Raw genomic sequence first — 21,167 nt, 5'->3', positions numbered from 1 at the left:
TATATGCATCACCTTGTACGAGTCCACATATTTCATCTGCCATATGGATTCCTGCAATTTATCACAATCTGCTTGTGATTTAACTATTCTGAATAATTTTGTGTCTTCTGCAAATTTGATCACCTCACTCTTCATACCCCTTTCCAAATTATTTATAAATATATTAAAAAGAACCAGTCCAAGTATAGATCTCTGAGGCACCCCACTGTTAAATTTCCATTGTGAAAACAGACCATTTAATCCTACTGTTTCCTGTCTTTTAACCAGTTTGCAATCCACAAATGGACATTGCCTCCTATCTCATGACTTTTTAGTTTTCTTAGAAACCTCTCATGAGGAACTTTGTCAAATGCCTTCTGAAAATCCAAATATACCACATCTACTAGTTCACCTTTATCCACATGTTTATTCACCCCTTCAAAAAAAAAATGTAGCAGATTTGTGAGTCAAGACTTCCTTTGGGTAAATCCATGCTGGCTGTTTCCTGTTAAACCATATTTATCTATATGTTCTGTTATTTTATTCTTTATAATAGTTTCCATGATTTTTCCTGGCACTGAAGTCAGGCTCACGGATCTATAGTTTCCTTGATCAGCTCTGGAGCCCTTTTTAAATATCTGGCCTACTAAATCTTCTAGGTTCACTGCGATTTAGTTCAGTTCATCTGAATTATCACCCTTGAAAACTGTCTTAAATGGGTATTTCCTCAACATTTTCATCAGTAAACACCGAAGCAAAGAATTAATTTAGTTTTTCCACAATGGCCTTATCTTCCCTAAATGCCCTTTTCCTAGAGCATAGATAGATGGACTCAGGACCAGTGGTTTTATGCTCCCCTGCCAACAGATGGAGACAGAACAAGCTGACGTCACAGTATATATAACCCTGCAGTAACCCCAGCCTGCCAGTATTCTCTGGCTCTAGCAGATGATGGATGTGCATTTCCTATGGGGATTGCTTTGAACTTTTTGAAAGGAGAAATTCTAAATTCAGGAAAGGAAAGGACTGCTCTTCTGCGGTGATACCTAAAGTTCCCTCCCCCAGTTGAAAATTCCTGAGGCGATTTCCATGGTCCCTCAGAGGTGTGCCTTGGTCTGGTAGCTGGGTTTTCTTGGCATGGACTTAGCTGCTAGTTCAGCTCAAAGGCAGCAGGTGCAGGAGGCAGAGTGTACAGACCGTCTCTGTACTCAGCTGGTAAGTGCTTAACTCAGGTAAGGTTAAAAAAAAAAAAAAAGAAGAAAGTTTTACCTGAATTAGAGAAAGAGGGGTTTCAGGGCTTCCTCTGGTCTCCGGCTTTGGTGCGTCGTTTGTTCCTGCTCCCGTTGGGGTTGGTGAACTGGGTAGCCTGGCGGGTTGAGTAGCCCGCAGTGGACTAGGCCCCGCATTTAGGATTTTTTCTTGCATGCTGCGTGGAAATACGCGGCAGCCGTCTTCATGCTTTCTTGTGAGTGTTCTGCTGCTCTCTATAGGCCGTCTGTGTGTGCAGTGTTGGGCTCTGCGTACACGTTGTGTGCTCTGTTTTTGGGCGCACTTTTACATGCACAAACTTTTTTATGTGCTTAACTTGGCGCACAGGTTTGCCGCGCTTTCTTCTAGGCGCATTTCATTTTTGAGTGCAAGCCATTCTGACGCATGTTTCCCTCAGCAATGGCTCTGGTAAGCAAGAAGCCTAAGCATCTTCCTATTTGTGTAGCCTGCCATATTAGGGCTTCTCAGCCTGACCTGCCTTCTAACCCGTGTCAGCGCTGCTCGGATGCTCAGGGAGCATTGTCCTCCTTGGATTTTGCTAAGCCTGGCTCTTCCCATTCTGATGATGGGTTGGTAACGGCTTTGACTGGGGGGACACCAGATCTTGGTTCGCCTTTGACTGACTCCTCCACTAGCGAGGGCAGTTCTGTGGGACCAGTTCCAGTTTCTTCTGGACTTGGTCTGACCCAGCTGCTTTTTCTTGGGTGGAATTTTTTCAGGGCTTACGAGCCTTTCTTCAGGCGCAGTTCTCCACTTCCCCCATTTCTGTCCGGTTGGACCCTCCTCCCTCTTCCAGTCCTATGCTTAAGCGCTGGGGCTCGCCTCGGCTCCCTGTGGGTGTTCTCGACAGGAATCTGGTTGGCACGGATGATGAGGTTGATCCTGATTCCCTCGAAGATAGGGAAATTCCACCAGGGCTGGAACCGTATCGAACCATGTTGCAGTTCTTTCATAGAGATGAACTACTGACCTTGATTTCCCAGACCTTGAAACTGCTGGGTGTTCCTGGTTTGGATGCTATGGCAGAACAGAGGAAGAATCCCATGATCCCATTTTGATTTCCTTATGTAAAGCCCCTTGTTTTTTCCCGGAGATGGATGCTGTCCTGAAATTGATTGATCTGGAATGGGCTGCCCCAGAAGCAAATTTTAAAGGGGGTCAGACATCAGAAGGCCTGTATTCCCTGGATCCGACTGTGAGAGAGCATTTACGTTTTCCCAAAGTGGATGCTCTGTATGTGCCATGTCTAAGCAGACGACTATCCCGTAGAGGGAGGAGCCGCTTTGAAGGATGTATTTTATTAGAAGGATTGAGGTTAGGGCTCAGGCAGTGTCATGGGCAGAGGTTAGTCTGTTGCCTCTTGTCGACATCTGCCAAGCTGCAACATGGTCCTCTTTATACACTTTTTCCAGGTTTTATCGTCTTAATGTGCAGGCCCGGTAGGATGCAGCCTTTGCACGTATGGTGTTGACTGGATTGCAGGCAGCCTCCCACCCTGTTGGGGAGTAACTTTGGTACATCCCACTGGTCCTGAATCCATCAGTCTACTCTCTGGGAAATGGAGAAATTACTTACTTGATAATTTCATTTTCCTTAGTGTAGGCGGATGGACTCAGGTTCCCGCCCTTGGCTGCCGCATAATGTGTCAATAGTCCTTCTGTGGGCTCTGGGTCCCAAGGGATTACTGGTAAATGTTTGTGGTTGTTTGAGTACAGTTCTGTTTATCTGTTTTTAATCAAATTGTTTGCTAGTCTGTCCACAGTTGCATTTGAAGAGAATACTGGCAGGCTGGGCTCACTGTAGAGTTATTTATATATATATATATATATATTTTTTTAATTTTTATATACCGATGTTCCTGTATAATATACATATCACACTGGTTTACAAGGAACTAAAACTGTCGCCTCGGGGGCGGGATACATTGGAACAAATAACAATAAAGAACTTACAGAGAAAACAAGGCCTCATTTAACTGAAAATATAGTACTAATCAGAAACATATGTACAGGAGGAGAATAGGGGACCGGGGTCTATAATGTCATCGTATTCCTCGGGTCTTAGTTCTCTGGGAATGCTTGGGCGAAAAGCCAAGTCTTTAGCTTCTTTTTGAATGTAATATGGCAGGGTTCTTGGCGAAGGTCCGGAGGGAGCAAATTCCAGAGTGGGGGACCCGCCGTGGAAAGAGCGCGTTTCCTCAGAGAGGTTTTTGCCAGCTGGGTGAGAAGCATGTTCTTGTACGCACTTCTAATCGGTCTCTTAGTGATGTGCTGCTGCAGTTGAAAAGTTAGGTTGAGAGGGGAGATGTTGTGTAGGGCCTTGTGTATCATCATAAGGGTTTTAAAGTGAATCCTGTATTTAATCGGCAGCCAGTGCAGGTGCTGTGTCCTCAGCTTGCTTTGTCTCCATCTGCTGGCAGGGGAGCATAAATCCACTTGTCCTGAGTCCATCTGTCTACACTAAGGAAAATTAAATTATCAGGTAAGTAATTTCTCTATTTAACCCCTCGACCATCTAATGATCCAACCGATTCCCTCGCGGGCTTCCTGCTTTGGATATATTTTAAAGTTTTTATTATGAGGTTTTGCCTCTAGTGCCACCTTTTTTTTTTTCTAATTCTCTCTTAGCCTGTCTTAATCAATGTTTTACATTTAACTTGTCAATGCTTATGCTTTTTCCTATTTTTTTCAGCTGGATCCTTCTTCCAGTTTTTGAAGGAAGATCTTTTGGATAAAATAGCCTCTTTCACTTCACCTTTTAACCATATCAGTAATACCAGATGTGGAATACATCTGGACTGCGCTTGTAAGATGGTATTTTTAAATAATGTCCACACTTGTATACTCCTAACCTTTGTAGTTGCACCTTTCATTTTTTTTTTCTAACTATTTTTCTCATTTTATCAAAGTTTCCCTTTTAAAGTTTAATGCTAGAGCAGTGGATTTACTTATTGTCCCCCTTCCAGTCATTTAATTCAAATTTGATCATGTTATGATCACTATTGCCAAGTGGCCCCACCACTGTTCTCTCACCAAATCCTGCAATCTACTAAGAATTAGATCTAAAATAGATCCAATTGCTCCATGAACTGTCATTTCTTCCATCCAGGAACTTTATCTCTCTAGCGTGTCCTGATGTTACATTTACCCAGTTAATATTTGAGTAATTGAATTCTCCCATTATTACTGCACTTCCAATTTGGTTAGCTTCCCTAATTTCTTTGAACATTTCATTGTCCGCTTTTTTTCTGTATATGTAACTGGCTGTAGGTTATCACCTTGGCACGCAGGACTAAAGAACTCTGCCCCCTGCAGAGCATGCAACATTTTCCATAGAAGTGACTGATGCAACTCACCTCTGAATCTGATGGCTTGTAATTGGTCTTTCTTTGAGTGGTGAACAGCTACAGTCTGTCTCATGCATAAAGAAAGTTTCAGAGCAGCCTGCTTCATATCACCAAGTGTGTGTGGGAGATTGGTTCAGTTGGTTGTTGTTGTGAATGTTTTTGCCATTAACAGACTTCAGGCTAGTGGTGGTTCATTTACTATAATTCTTAATCTGTTTTGATTTTAAAATGTGTGCGAGTACTAAAATGGACAGTGTTGTGTTTTTGGGGGGTTGGTGAATGATTATACTTTGGGTTCTTAGGATACAACTTGTATACCATACTGTACTGGTATTTTGGTAGGTAGAGACTGTCATTTACTTTTTTTTAATGCAAGTGACCCTGCAGATAAGATAATTGCTTGCACAGACAGATGTCCAAGCTGCTAGCATGGGCAAGTATTTGATAATACCTGATGCCAAAGGTGTTATTGGTCTTAGAAAATGAAATAACATGAAAACATTTTAAATTCTGAATTTACTGTTAAACCACTACATCAGTGGTAAGATTTGTTGGACTTCATATAAGTTGAATCTTGCAGATGCCACTGACTTTCCATGTTTTAATTTAGCTGAAATAAAATTGACTTTGCTTACTGAATCGAAATATATCCATGCGAGAAGAATCTTCCTCCTCCACTTTTGAAACTTGCTCATCCTTTATCTCAAGACAGGAAGGCATGTGGTATGTCTCAGACTAATGCCTCTCTTGGGTCACACATGAATCTTAAGGAAACAGAAAAGCTATCTTTGTTTTAATCTTGGCCTGTCCTGCTGTCTTCATTTTTGACTTATGGTTTTATTTGCAATAGTAATTAAGTCCAATACTCTGCTTCTACTATGTGGATAATGTGTACATAGCTGCCAGTGCGACAAAGCCTAGGTGAGGATGCTGACATTAAAGAAAGCATAGCAGCAGTTCATTGCATAAACCAACCATGCGAGGTGTGATCTAATCCATTGGACTTTCCTTTTATCAAGAGGTGCTCCAAAAAATCTCACGAGCCAAGTTGTCTCGGTGCCTTTAATTTAGCACCTGATTCATAAAATTCAGAAAAGTACAACATAAGGCATTAGGGTAACATGCCCAGAGTGGCAGTTACAACCCTAAACACCTTGCGGGGCAGACTGCATGGGAACCTTTTGGTTTTTATTTGCCATCATTTACTGTGTTACTAGGAAAAGAAGAAAAATATTTTAAAAGTGAAACTAAAAAAAGAGTAAAATTAAGAAAAATGCCAAAACCAAGTACCTGGTACACTAAGGGTTTTTGCCATAGTCACAAAATGGGAGAAAAACCTTAATGAATCTGACCCCAAATAAGCAGAATAGCAACAAGGACCAAAAAAAAAAAAATATTCCCTGGCTCCGAAACTTGAATGTTCTAAATCTATTTCCATTCCTGCTCCTGAATGTTCGGATTTTTCTGAAGGCTTAAAGCATTCTGTTGACTTCTCCTTTTGTGCAGCTGTTCTAAGTCACTTTTTATAACTGCTTCAGATTATAACTCCTCCACAAGTCCATAAGGCTAGGATGCTCACTCGTGTTAAGCTTTGTGATATGTCACGTTGCCGTGTCGCTAACCACTACCAGCAATCTTTTCTGAGTTTGCAGAATGATGTCGCCGAACGTTAAGATCTTGGCTACTAATTTAGAAGAATCAGGTGTTTTTCTTGGCAAGAAAAGATCTAGGTTTGTGTACTTTTCTGATTTCAGTGTAAAAATATTGGTAGCTACAGGAATCTGTCTTGGTAGCAGGGCTCCCCTCTTTGTCAGGTTAAAGCAGTAGCGCTGCTTGGTGTTCATCTGTTATCAGAAGATGGAGTTTGGGTTAAAATACCTGCCTGGTACCTCTGCTGAAAAGACCCTTTGACCAGGTAATCCATACAATCTGTTTTTCAGATCACTTTTGTGTGCCATGTAACTTGAACCTGTGTACAATTGAAGTATACTTCCTGGTCACTAGAGACAGTTTTGGCTTTTAAACTTCTGTTCTAAAATATGTTTTGAGTTCATAGCTTGCCTCTTTTGAAGGAATAAAATGCAGGACTGCAAACCCCACAACAAAACTTGACCTTGGGCACATAACAGAGCCACCTGCTCCGGGAGGGATTCTCCAGTTTTGTTTCATGAGCGCTTTTTTGAGTTGGGTGCCTCCCTTCTGTGATGCAATGCAGTGATGCGGCAGGCAACTGTGCTTCATCTAAAACAGGACAAGCACTTGCAGCTATGTTTAACATTATCTGAAGTAGGTAGCATATTTTAGGACAGTGTGCTTCTTACTGCTTTATGTTTTCCCATTCTGCCAGCTGGTGGTCTTGCGAAAGAAATGCACCGATATCAGTTTCTTTTCTGAAGATTTTAAAGAGGAAGCACCCTGAAGCGGCTGTTTCCTCATCTGCCCTCCCTCAGGTTTTCTGAAAGCAGAGCCTCTGATTGCCTGCGGCAGACTTTTCAAGATTCTGTGGCACATTTTGTATCATTTTCTGACCATACAAAAAAACTAATTTTTTTTATTGAAAACCATTCATAGTATTTTTAAACAGTATTTAAGTTATAAACAAATAAATGTATCAAGTACAAAAATCAACAGTTTATCAACTTACCGCATGTAATTTATATGTACCTTTAGGCAGAACTAGAAGACTGGGAGAAAATGGGAGAGGTGGAACAACTGTGGGCCAAACTAAAAGGTGCAATCACAAAAGCAACAAATCTATATATTAGAAAAGTGAACAAAAGTAAGAGAAATAAGAAACTGATCTGATTCTCAAAGGAGGTGGCTGACACAATACAAGCAAAAAGAACAGTGTTTAAGAAATATAAAGAATCCCAAGATGAGGAACACAGGGAAGAATATCTGGTGAAACTGAGGGAGACGAAAGTCATCAAGAAAGCAAAAAGAATTGCCAATGAGGTAAAAGCGAGGTGGCAAAACATTTTTTAGATACGTCAGTGAAAGAAGAAAGGTCCAATGTGGTATTGTGAAATTGAAAGGTGACAAAGTTCAATGTGTGGAGAGAGACAAAGACATGGCAGAAATATTAAACAAATACTTCAGTTTGGTGGTCACTAAAGAAGACCCTGGAGAAGGACGATTACTAGTTAACAAGACTGGGGGTGGGGTAGACAAATCTCTGTTTACAGAAGAGAACATATGGGAAGAGCTAGGAAAACTGAAAGTGGACAAAACCATGGGGCTTGATGAGGTTCTCTCCAGGATACTGAGGGCGCTCAGATATATACTGGCGGGTCCGCTGCATGACCTGTTCAGTAGATCCCTGGAGAGGTGCTGAGTGATTGGAGAAGAGCGGTGGTGGTCCCACATCACATGAGTGGGAGCAGAGAGGAGGCTGGAAGCTACAGGCCGGTTAGCCTTACCTCGGTGGTGGGAAAGGAAAGTTAATGAACTATCTACAGTCAGGAGGATTGCTGGACCCAAGGCAGTATGGATTCACCAGAGGAAGGTCCTGTCAGACAAACTTGATTGGGTGATTAGATTGAGGAAGTGCACTCAATGTGATAGATTTATTTATTTATTTATTTGAGATTTTTGTATACCGACATTAGTGTGCAAACATCATACCGGTTTACATGTAACAAAAAGATTGAAAGTACAATGAACGGGGGGGGGGGGGGGGGTCAAGTAAATTACAGTAGGAAGAGTGCAGAGAGTGCAAAACAGTAACAGTAGTCCCTTTATACAAGGGAGTAACTTATATACAAGGGGTTTAAAAAAGGTATGTGAGGTGCATCGCGATGTTAAAGATACTGACTTGTGTCAGAGGTGTTTGTAAGCATGTATTGAGGTGGAGGGGGGAGGGCTGAGGACATGGTCTATTCAGGGTAGGCTTGCCGGAAGATCCAAGTCTTTAGTTTCTTTCTACATTTAGAGTAGCATGGCTCGAGTCTGAGCAAGGTAGGGAGGGAGTTCCATTGTTTAGGGCCTGCAGTGGAAATTGCACGATCCCTTGTGGAAGAGAGGTGGGCTTTTTTAAGGGAGGGTATAGTGAGTGTTCCTTTGACGGTCCTGGTGGGCCGGTCGGAGCGTGTGAGGTGAAAGGGTTCATCAAGCCAGTTAGAGTTGTAGGAGTAGATGGATTTATGAATTATGGATAAAGTTTTAAAGAGGATGCAGGATGGGATGGGGAGCCAGTGGAGGTCTTTGAGTATGGGAGTGATGTGATCGGATTTCCGTGTGTTTTGTGATGACCCTAGCAACAGCATTCTGGAACATTTGTAAGGGTTTAATAGTAGAGGAGGGGAGCCCAAGGAAAAGGGAGTTACAGTAATCAAGCTTTGAGGATAGAGTGGCCTGGATAACAGTCTGGAAATCATGATAGTGGAGGAAGTGGGGGGGGGTCCTAAGTTGGTTTTTGTTTTTTTTTTTTTTAGGACATTGAGCTTGAAAAATCCCTCTTTGTGAATGGAGCTAATATATTTTTTTAGATTTAGTTGTTGGTCTAGTATTACTCCAAGGTCTCTTACACCTGGCTGAAATGATATGATGTTGAAAGCTGGGTCATTAGAGATCAGGGGTTTGGGCGGTTGATGTTGGGATATAAGGAGCAGTTCTGTTTTAGATGTATTTAGGGCAAGGTGAATGTTTGAGGAAATCATTTATGGAAGAGAGATGTGTGTGTCCCAGTACGCCAGGGCATCAGATAGGGAGTTATGAATGGAAATGATGATTTGAACATCGTTGGCATAGAGGTAGAATTTGAGGCCGAGGTCTGTTAGTAGCTTACTTGGATTGCAGCAAAGCTTTTGATACAGTCCTGCATAGGAGGCTTATGAATAAAATGAGAAGCTTGGTAGTGAGTGCCAAGGTAGTGTGGATTACAAACTGGTTGATGGATAGAAGACAGCGTGTGATGGTAAATGGAACCTACTCTGAAGAAAGAACAGTGTTAAGCAGAGTGCCGCAAGGATCAGTGTTGGGACCAGTCCTGTTCAATATCTTTGTGAATGACATTTTGGGAGGGATAGAAGGTAAAATTTTGTCTTTTTGCAGATGATACTAAAATCTGTAACAGAGTGGACATGCCGGAAGGAGTAGAGAGAATGAGACGCGATTTAAGGAAGCTTTGAATGGTGGTTGAAAATATGACACTTGGGATTCAATGCGAAGAAGTACAAAGTCAAGCATCCGGAGTGTAGTAACCCGAAAGAGCTGTATGTCCTGGGGGGGTGAAGGGCTGTTGTGCACGGAGCTATAGAGGGACTTTGGGATGATAGTATCTAGCGATCTGAAGATGGCAAAGCAATGTGACATGGTGATAGCTAAAGCCAGAAGAATGCTGGGCTGCATAGAGGAATATCCAGTAAGAAAAAGGAAGTGATAAGTCCCCTTGTACATGTCCTTGGTGAGGCCTCACCTGGAGTATTGTGTTTGACCGTATCTCAAAAGGGACAGAGACAGGATGAGGCGGTCTAGAGAAAGGCGACAACAATTGTGGGAGGTCTCCATCAAATGACTTATGAGGAGAGGTTGAAGGACCTAAATATACCTGAAAGGTTTTAATGATACACATTCGACAAACCTTTTCCTTTGGAAATAAATCAGTAGAACTAGGGGGTCACATCATGAAACTCCAGGGAGGATGACTCAGAACGAAGATCAGGAAATATTTCTTCACAGAGAGTGTGGTGGATGCCTGGAATGCCCTTCCGGAGGAGGTGGTGAAGACAAAAATGGTGAAAGATTTCAAAGGGGCATGGGATAAACACTGTGGATCCCTAAAGGCTGGAGGATGGAAATGAGGAAAAGAGCACATGGGGGTAACTTGCTGGTGTGGCGGTTACTACCCTTAACTGTCAAACCTTCATACTATTGATACAACTAATTATTGCTCTCTGCGTTAATGGCAGGGGAAAAGAGTAAAAGGAGAATTAATTTCACACAGCAACCAACAAGGACATGAATTTTACGGTCTGGGAAAACAAGCATGAGGGTAATGTGCTGATGCGGCTGTTACTACTGTTAACCAATAAGCCTTATACTTGTGTTGTAATTCCAACATTGCTCTCTGCTTCAACGGCAAGAGATAAAGGGGAATTGGACTCGGACAGAAACCAGCAAGGGCCCTGACTTTAACAGTTTGGGAAAATAAGTATGGGGGTAACTTGTAAGGCAGATGTCACCCCCTGATGATAACTTTATGGGGGAGACCTGTGTGGCACAGCTGGTGCTATCATAAGCTTGCTGGGTAGGACCATTTGGTCCTTTTCTGCCATCATTTCTATGTTTCTATAATTGTGAAAGTTTCATTTTGAATTGAAATAGTGCAGTTATCCTTTTCATATTTTCTTGAGAAAGTCTTTGTCCTTCTAAGTATGTGAGCTTCTATATGCTAAAATGTCCTTCCCATCAGCAGCTTGTCATGCTGTAATAACACAGAAAGAGATGTCATATATACTGTGCACGTGATAGCAGAACAAAAAAGGGTTGTATTAAAAGCTTCAAAACTTGTCAGCCATAGTACCTGTCGTGAGGGCTTTAGCGAATTCAAATGAATGTCCTCTCTGCTAGCTGTGAGACATCAGCAGTTGCAGCCTTCCAGAAACACAGCCAGGTTGTCATCTTAAATTTATTTATTTTTTCAAAGGGTTAATGATTGTGTAGATAAAGTTGAGCAGGTAGTTGTAGGGTATTTGAATTTTCAGAAGGCATTTGACAAAGTTCCTCATGAAAGACTCCTAAGAAAAATGTCATGGGATAGGAAGCAATGTTCTATTATGGTTTGCTTAAAGACAAGAAACAGTAGGATTAAATGGTCAGTTTTCTCAGTGGAGAGAGGTAAACAGTGGAGTGCCTCAGGGATCTGTACTTGGATCAGTGCTTTTTAATATATTTATAAGTGATCTGGAAAGGGATATGACGAGTGAGGTGATCAAATTTGCGGATGACACAATTATTCAGAACAGTTAAATCACAAGCAGATTGTGATAAAATGCAGAACCTTGCAAGACTGGAAGATTGGGCATCCAAATGGCAGATGACATTTAATGTGCACCAGTGCAAGGTGATGCATAAATGGAAAAATAACCCATGCTATAGTTACAGTGTTAGGTTCTGTATTAGGAGCTACCACCCAGGAAAAAGATCTATGTGTCATAGTGGATATTACTTTGAAATTGTTGGCTCATTCTGCTGCGGCGATCAAAAAAGCTAATAGACTATTAGGAATTATTAAGAAGGGAATGGTGACTAAAATGGAGAAGGTCATAATGCTTCTGTATTGTTCCATAGTGAGACTGCACCTTGAATACTGTGTGCAATTGTGGTCGCCCCATCTCTAAAAAGATATAGTTTCACTGGAGAAGGTACAGAGAGGGCGACCAAAATGATAAAGGGTATGGAAAGGCTAAAGAGATTAGAGCTGTTCAACTTGTAAAAAAGATGGCTGAGGGGGGATATAATAGAGGTCTATAAAATCATGAGAGGACTAGAATGAGTAAATGTGAATAGTTTATTTACTCTTTCAGATATTAGCAGGACTAGGGTGTACTCCTTGAAGTTAGCAAGTAGTGTATTTAAAACAAATCCTGAGAATTCTTTTTCACTCAGTGCATGATTAAGCTTTGGAATTCATTTGTAGAAGATGTGGTTAAGGTAGTTAGCGTAGCTGGGTTTAAAAAAGGTTTGGTTAAGTTCCTGGAGGAGAAGTCCATAAACTGCTAATAATCAAGTAGACTTAGAGAATAGCCACAATAATTACTGGCATTAGTAGCATGGGATCTATTTAATGTTTGTGTACTTGCCAAGAGACTTGTGATTTGGATTGGCTACTATTGGAAACAGGGTGTTGGGCTTGATGGACCCTTGGTCTGACCCAGTATGGCAACTTATGTTCTTATTTATTGTCATTTATATTCTGCTAATTCAAATAAGATCTCAGCAAAGAACAACCTGATAAAACAATTTATTTATTTATTTAAATTTTTTTTTTTACTCTACCGATACTCAAGACAAGGTCTTATCGTACCGGTTTACAATAGAACAGGGGGGAAACTATACACCAAGTAAAATCAATACAATACACCAAGTAAAATCAAAAGTTACATAATATCAACAGACAAAAGTCCTTTCTAACAGGAATAAGTAGAGTTGAATAACAGTTTTTAGTTTCTTAAAGAAAACTGCCTTCCTGTTGCAGAGTTTTCCCGAATTGACTGTGCAGCTACAGAGAATGCCCTTCAGCTGGTTTCTATTAGATGAAGCTTTTTAAAGGATGGAACTATTAAATGTGCAGACCCAGATTGCAGCGTTTGAGCAGGAGTATCATATATCAGAACCGATTTTAAATATTCTGGAGTTGTACCTGCCAGTGCCTTGAAAAAAATTGTAAAAACCTGCAGACATGGTGCAGTGTGCTCAGAACGCAAAATCGTAGCAATAAAGCACACTGTGACGTTTTGAACCAGCTGCAAGACCTGAATTGATGTCTGACGTAGGCCTATATAAAGAGAATTACAATATTCCAAATGGGAAAGAGCATGTTTATTTTCATTAATTGTATTCCTTAAGAAAATCAAAGCGATGCACTACCAATCGGAAATCAGTAGCGGGAAAAGTAAGGCTTTATTCATCTTAATGGTTTTAGCTTCTAAAATGTAGCCTTTGCTACACCTTTCATCTGGGATTTAAGTGTTAACTAGGAGTCTAAAATGACTCCCAAATAGCATAACTCAGAAATAGTGGGAATATCAACATCAGCCACTTTAAAAACAGGAAAAGTTGCAGGCGCTTCCATTTTACTCAGATTGAGAGCCACCTTTATTCACTGACATCCACTTATTAATTGCTAAAAGATAATCAACAAGCCCAGATGGAATAGAGAAATTCTCCAGAACCAGCAGGTAAATAAGCCGGATATCATCCACATAGAACCGAAAATGAATGTTAAATGAAGCAAGTAAATTCGCCATTGGAAGCATATGGATGTTAAATAGTACTGGTGAAAGCTCAGAGCCCTGAGGTACTTCTGATTCTAGTGGAAATCAGTTTGAATGAGAAAACCCAATCCTTACCTACTGATAATGAGATATAAGAAAGGACTGGAACCATTTAAGTATGGGAGGACCCAACCTGATTCCCATCAATTGGGCTAACAGAATACTAGAATCTAGTGTATCAAAAGCAGCAGAAACGTCAAGAAGCACCATTAGAAATTATTTCTCTTTATCTAAACCCTGTCTCAGAGAATCTAGGGTAGATAATAAGGAGATGTATGAAACACAAATTGTGAGGGGTGCAATATAACACATTTTTCCAAATAAGGTAGACTTAGAAATTGGACAGAAGCTAATGGGAAGTAATAGATCTAGAGATGGCTTTTTAATTTTAGGATATAGAAAATCTTTTTTCATGGCTTCAGGGACAGCTCTTAATAACAAAATAGAAACCAGTTGAGTAAGGAACTGCATAACATTAGGAGAACCAGTCTTGATCAGCCATTTTGGGCAAATATCCCCCTGAAAAGCAATGAGTTTCAACATACCTTGGGATCTAGTTACCTCACACCAGTGGTAATAGATTGAAACTCATCCCATAACACAGATCCAGAATATTGATGGAAAGAGCTCGTTAATAGGCACATTTTGAAACACTGCACAAAGTCGTTGAACTTTTTCTACAAAAAAAAGTAGCTATAGTCTAGGCCCCCATAGTGTCAGAAGATAATGGTGGAGCAGGCATTGTCGTCATAGTTTTAATCATAGAAAATAACCGCGGGTGATGACCTACCTCTCAAGTTTATGAGAAAAATACTGTTTCTTTGCAGAATCAATCAAGATTTTGTACCGCTTCATCAACTCCAAATAGACATCCTTATCTACAGTAGCTCTGGTCTTGCTCCACCACCTCTCAGTGCATTTCAATTTAGTTTTAAAGATTGTAATCTCAGAACAGAACCAAGGATTATTGTTCTTCCAGGGCCTAAATTTAGCGAAAGGAGCAATAACATCCAGAATCTGAGAGATTGCAGATATCCAAAAAGCTAAGAGCTTTTGAGTTTCCCCTTTAATGGCAGGAAGGTAAAGTGAATCCCATGTAGTATAAAATAATTCTGAATCAATATGCCCATGCCTAGAGGTGAAGAGGAGATAGGTATCACCAAGGAAGAACCACATATGGGAAGATAATCAAAATCAATAAATGATCAGACCAAAGAACTTCTCAAAGCTGTAAATTTTACAGTTGCTTGGAATCTACTACCATTTCACCAACAAAAATCAAATCTAAGATGTGGTCTGCTACGTGTGTAGGGAAACTGCACAGTTTGAGAATAACCTTGTCATAGTGGATAAAAACTCAACAGCTCTAGGAGGACAATAAGAGTCAGTAGGGAAGTTAAAATCTTCAAAAACAAACTTTCTGGTGGGATTTTCAGCAAAGCTAAAAATTTAATAAAAGCAAAAAAATCTGTTAATAACCCTGGAAGCTTGATATATCACTATCAGCAACCAGAGCTGTGTAGTTAAAGGAACTAACTCAGTGTTCAGGCACTGGAAAACTAAAGGATACCACTTCCAAGGTTTCTCTAAAAACAATCACAACTCCTTCTCCCCTTTTATTATTCTGCTGAGGGCAATGAATATAGCGGAAACTCAATGGACAAAAATTAAGAATAACATTTGAGGCCAATATTCTTGATTTGGTTATACAAACAGTATGTAAAGAATGATTAGTAAATAAGTCAGTTAAGTCTTTTTCTTAATAGAATGCCCATTAAGATAACACCACCTAATTGCACTGACCAAAGCTGTAATATCAAGTCCAAGACCATATAGATAGGTACAAGAACCTTTATTAGAGATTAAGGAGAAACTTTCATCTGCTCCAGTCTCAGCCTTCCACACCACCTCCTGTTCCCTGTAGGCTATTTATGAGGGAGCGGTTGGAACAGGAGCGGAGAGCTGAGGTTGAAGGCGGGCACCCTGTAGTTTCCTTCAAAAGATTGAATTAAGAGGTGGGAAAGCTTTCAGGTATGTTGATTCTATGGCAGGTTGTCAATTATGTGGCAACAAGCTAATTGTGCAAGAGAAACATTATTATCATGAGAGGCTAGGAGCTACTGTTTGTAGGTAATATGGCGCCCTCCTTGGGTCAGCCACTAGATGGCCCTAGGTCTCTGCTTAGTCAACATCCTTGTGAGCCTTCCATCCTTTTCAGCCCCTCCCAACCTGGAGTGCTGGGATTGGTTGCCTCAGCCTATTTAGTGCAGCTAGTTCAGAATTAGGTGTGGTCAGTTCAGTTAGCTTCAGAGCAGTGAGGATGCATTTGTTCTACTCCCTGGTGAGGCCACCCACCCTTATGTACCTTAATTTTGAAGATGTCTATCACCATGCACTCCCTGCCAGAGGGTCCCTCTCTTATTAGTTACAGTGAGAGAGAATTTTTGTGCCACATTTCCTCCTTGGACTCTCATTGTAAGTGCTGAAGACCTGTGAGCTCCACTCTACTCCCTAGGTGAGTAAGATCATGACAGTGCCTTCTGTGAGATTTTTGATGGCTGAAGATGTATCCTATTTTTAGAAGGGATGGCTGCTTAAATCTTGCACCCTTTGGAGAAGGCTTCCTGTTCACATAAAGGACAAGGGCTTGAAAGACCTGTGAACCCTAATCTACTCCCTGGATGGGGCAAGATCAGTGACAGTAAAGTAGCAGCCACTGAGTGATTTTTGGTCAAGCAAGTATTCCTATATTATTGTGTGAGGAAGTTTTTTGACTCGCCCCTCCTCATGGGGATCCAGGGCTGGATAGCTGGTTCCTGCAGTCTAAAGACACTTCTTGCAAATGAAGTCACAGGCACCAAAACCGAGAAGTAAGGACCAAGATCTCCAGAGATTCCCACCCTGATCTCCACCCTGTGGGACCAGGACAGGCTGGGTGACTGGACTCAGGTAGGCCTTTTCATGTTTGAGAGTATCCCTCCAATAAGATTCCCATTTTGGCCTGCTGGGAAAGCTTTGTGCTCTTTAACAACACCATGGGAAGTTTTACTCAGATACCTGAGATAAAGGACACCTACCCAGAAAAAGAAAATTACCTCTGTACATCAGTCAGCTCTAGTTTCACCTTTATGGATAAATGGACTTTAATTGTTAAAGAATCAGTAAACATACATTTAACAGCCAGTGCCTTGTCCTGCCTAGTTTGTCCCAGCATCTCACCCCTGGAGATGCAGCATCCAACACAACACAGGGAGAAACACACCATCACCTGGGGCCATGAGCTTCCTCCCACAGAAAGGCTCCACCTTTAGGATAGAGAGTTGTGTACGGGAGGAGTGCTAGCTGGATGCATAAGTCTGTGGGCCCCTGGGACCTAAATCTGCCCAAGAAAGGCTTACGGTAATAAATATTTACAGACCTCCTTTGTTTACACAGTTACATGGACATTTTTTTCAATTTCAAGTCCCTGCTGCTATTTTCTTTCATGTCATTTTAAATTCAGCTTAGTGTGACAGGCATTATAACTTTGTATTCACATGCCCTCCTAGGAGCGTTGTAGTGCTAGATGTTTGTGCTGCTAACCTAACAGATGTTTGAGTCACCTAGTTTAAAGTGGTAGCACTAGATAGACCAGCACGTCCCAAACTTATCCTCATTAGCCCATGGTCAGGTTTTGAGGATAAGCTACAGTGATTGTGCATGAGATACTTCTGCATATATTGGAGCCGCAGACTGACAGTAGGATTACGAGGACCAGTTTGAGAAATCTTGAATTAGGCTGCTTAACTTTACATCAGTGGTTCTCAGCCTGGTTCTGGAGTCTGGTTTTCTAGATTATGCTTCCATTGCATGTAAATCTATATCATGCATATTCATAGTGAATATCCTAAAAACCAGGCTGGCTGATTGTGTCCCGAGGGCGGGATTGGGAACCAGTGCTTTGAACAGTGATACCTCCACAAGGACGTCATATAAATTGGAATGAAATCAGGAAAATGATTCAGTTAATTTTCACACCTGAATTATCAAAATATTTTGTGATTTATCAGTGCTTTAAAGTACAACCAAGGTTAATAGAAATAGCTGTTGAGAGTGCAAAGTAAACATACATGAGCCTGTTTATCTACACCTGATTTATTGCAGTGATCCATAGTTCTAGGTTTCTAATTGCATTTTATTCTATTTGTGACAGAGATGGTAACAGTTTAACAGATGGCACTGGATTCCCAGTCATAGCATGCAGAACATTTTATACATAACAGTCTGGCAGAGTTTAAAATGAAACTACATTCCCAAACACACATGAGAGATTTCAGACCTCCCATTGGCTTGTAAGATGTGACTCGGAGCTTACCTTGCTTTCAAAGTGTTGTGATTCACCCATTTCTGTTTCCAGTCATACAGTTGCTCGGTTGAAATGTCAGGAAAGGTTTTGTGGCACAGATATGATAATATTGGTTTTACTAGGGTTTTGGATTCATGGCTAATTCCCAAGAATTGACTTTCCCAAGAAAGTAAGAGAGCTGCTCTTTGTTTATGAAAAGGAACTCCAGGCCAGTTTAAGTCAGTTCTTTGCAAATGACAGGACAGCTTCAACTAAGCTAAAATCAGTTTTCAGATTATCTGCATACATATCGGTGCCCCTTTTGTGGTAAAAGTGTGAAAATACGTTTCAGCAGTCTATTTAATTGAAATCCTAATCAAAGTCAACAGTAATTTGAAACTATTCTGTCACAGTAATAGTGCAATAACTTGAGAGAAGGGAATTACTAGGATTCTTTCATCCACTTTAGGCAATCTGCAAACTCTTGTTTCTCCATCTAACAAAAGCCAGATTAAGTCTCTTTTATTCATATTTTCTTTTGCTGATGTATTGTTGTTTTGTAGTTTCACCTCCACAGTTCTTTGAAGAAGGAATAGGAAAACCATTGTGGGTTTGCTAATATTTTATTGTTGCCGAGCATTTGGAATGTTCTAAAATATGCAGAGTAAGTCTATAGGAAGGCCACTTTTTTCTTTTGTAATGGAATTGTATGCGTATGAATCTTGTACTTTGGGTTTAGCTTTGCATGTGCAGGCATTTTGCTGTGTGTTGTTTGTGGGGTCTTGTTTTTTGACTTTATGCTTTGGACCTCTGCCAAAGAAATATTTTGAAAATTTTGCCACAATTTTTTAGAGGCCAGAGCAAAAAAAAAAAACCAAACCAAACTACTTTTTTTTCTTATGTGGTGTTGCTTTTTAGGTTTTGTTTTTGTTATTGCTTTTTTCTTTTTATATTTTGAATTTTTTTTTCTCAGGTTTTTTGTGTTTTGAAATGTTTTTACCTTTTGGGTTTCTTTTTCTGTTTTTCTTTTTTGGAGGGTGGTGGAAGGGTGTCTTGCTCTGGTTGTCTTCTCTCCTAGTCTCTCTTCATGCTGACAGTGGCTGCAGCTTCCTTCAAGCTTGCCACAGTAGAGGCAGCTCTTTCTCCCGCTAGACTGCCACAGCAGAAGCAATTTCTCCTGGGCCGGTGCCAAGCACCTGACACCAATGCCTGGGTGACTGGGCGCCTAGGAATTTTCCACACCTGTCTCTGCCAAGTGAAAGATTAACTCCAATGTTTAGAGGCTTTTTACCTAGCTATATGCTGATTAAGGAACTATAAAGGTATGGGGTTTTTTTTGGGAGGGGTGTACTGCTGGTCTTGAGTACAGTCACCTTTTTCCTCCACTTCCTTGATTTGTACTGTGGTCCCTAAAAAGAAAGTGTCCTTCATGTGAGTTCTGGTACCTTTTTTTGTTCCAGAAAGATAACATTGAATGAAGGATTATTCAGCATATAATAGCTCTTACAACAGAAAGTTCAATTAAAGTGCCTAGTTGATATTGAGTTACATAGCTTGAATCATAAGCGCTGCCTTTATTTCTGCTCCCTAATGAGATTGAGAGGAGGGTTAGGTTGTGGTAGGGTTTTATATTTCTATTTATATGATGTTTGTTTGTTGTTGGTAGGTTAGGGAGTGTGTGTAGTTTTGATGGGATTGCTTTAGTCCAGAGGTAGGCAACTCCAGTCCTCATGTGCTGCAAACGGGTTTGGCTTTCGGGACATTCACAATGAATATGCATATATGAGATTTGCACGCAATGCTTCCATTCAGTGCAGATATGTTTTGTGCGTATTCATTGTGGATATCCTGAAAACCATACCTGTTTGCAGCACATGAGGACTGGAGTTGCCCATCTCCGCTTTAGTTGGGAGTTTATTGTATTTTTTCATTGTCATGGTGATGATTTAATAGTGTATTGCAGAGCTTTCCAAACTGTGTGTCGCGACACGGTGTGGAGGTGTGTCGCCCGGTCCACATAGCAGCAGGGCCGGCGGAAGCAGGGAACTACAGCAGGAAGATCGGCGGGGCCGTGGTAGAGCTTACCTCATCACGGCCCGAAGAAAAGGATCACGTTCACTCCTCCTCCTTCCTGCCTGCACAGCCCTGGAAGAAAAATGTTGCCGGAGCCGCGTGGGCAGGAAGGAAGAGGAGCATCTGCCGTGTACAGAAGAAGAGCAGCGTTAATGGGCCGCCGCATATCCCACGTTGCGGTGGCCTGAGGAGGAAACCTGGTAGTAGGGCCGCTGTGAAAATGAGAACCTGATTGTGTGTTTGAGGGAAGAAGACAGATGGAGAGAAAAGAAATAGAAAAAAAAAAGACCCTGTAAAAGGAATTGGCAAAAAAACAAGAAAGGGAAGGTGGAAAAAAAGCCTGTGACCAATCAATTAGAAAACTAAGATCAGACAGCAAAGGTAAAAAAAAAAAATTACTTTTTAGTGATTGGCAAATGTTATCATTGGTAATGTGCAAGAGTAGCACTTTCTCTATGCGGATCTCACAATGTACGAGATCAGCAAGGAGGAATTGGAAGCACACGGGGCCTGCACAGAGGAGGCAGCAGAATGGGCTTCAGTGCCAGTAGCAGCAATCAGCACCTCCCCAAATATCCACATGGCAGCAGTGACAGTGGCAGCAGAGGAATGAGAGAGGCTCTGAGGTTGCTGGCAAAAGAAAGTGCAAGTGTATGAATGGGAGTCTGCCTGGGAGTGTATGAGTGTGAATGCATGGGTGCCTGCCTGAGGGTGTGTCTGTGTATGAGAATGAATGGGTGTCTTCCTGGGGTCTGTCTGTGTGAGGATAGGTGCCTGCCTGTGTGTGGTGTATGTGTGTGTGAGAATGAATTGGTGCCTGCCTGGGGGTCTGTGTGTGTGTGTGTGTGTGTGTGTGTGTGTGTGTGTGCATGCCTGGGGGGTGGGGAGGGAGCGCTGTGAGAATGAATGGGAGCTGCCTGGTGGTCAGTGTGGGTCTAACATTATGTAATCCACAAAAATTAATGTATATATTTAAGGAAACATACATAAATTGTCAAAATACGTTTTGTTAGTTTAACCTTTTAACCTCTGGTTTGCTAGTAGACTGAACTACTGTGTTGTGAAATTATGTTTGACTAAAAAGTGTGTCACCAACATGAAAAGTTTGGAAAGCTGTGCTGTATTGTAATCCGTGCCGTATGCAGGCTTTTCCTGCAGAAAGTTATGAGTAAATTGAGGG

The 21,167-nt window shown here is 41.2% G+C and overlaps 1 protein-coding gene across 1 annotated transcript in view; it reads left to right on the top strand.

Moving 5' to 3' along the window:
- The window catches only part of TBC1D15 (TBC1 domain family member 15), a 185,972-nt gene that overhangs the window by 20,495 nt on the left and 144,310 nt on the right, over positions 1 to 21,167 (top strand). The gene's annotated exons all lie outside the window — the stretch shown is intronic.

Source organism: Rhinatrema bivittatum, chromosome 4 (assembly GCF_901001135.1).
Source record: "Rhinatrema bivittatum chromosome 4, aRhiBiv1.1, whole genome shotgun sequence".
Classification (NCBI taxonomy): Eukaryota; Metazoa; Chordata; class Amphibia; order Gymnophiona; family Rhinatrematidae; genus Rhinatrema; species Rhinatrema bivittatum.
Note: the sequence above shows the minus strand (reverse complement) of the source record. Positions and strands in the feature narration are given on the sequence as shown.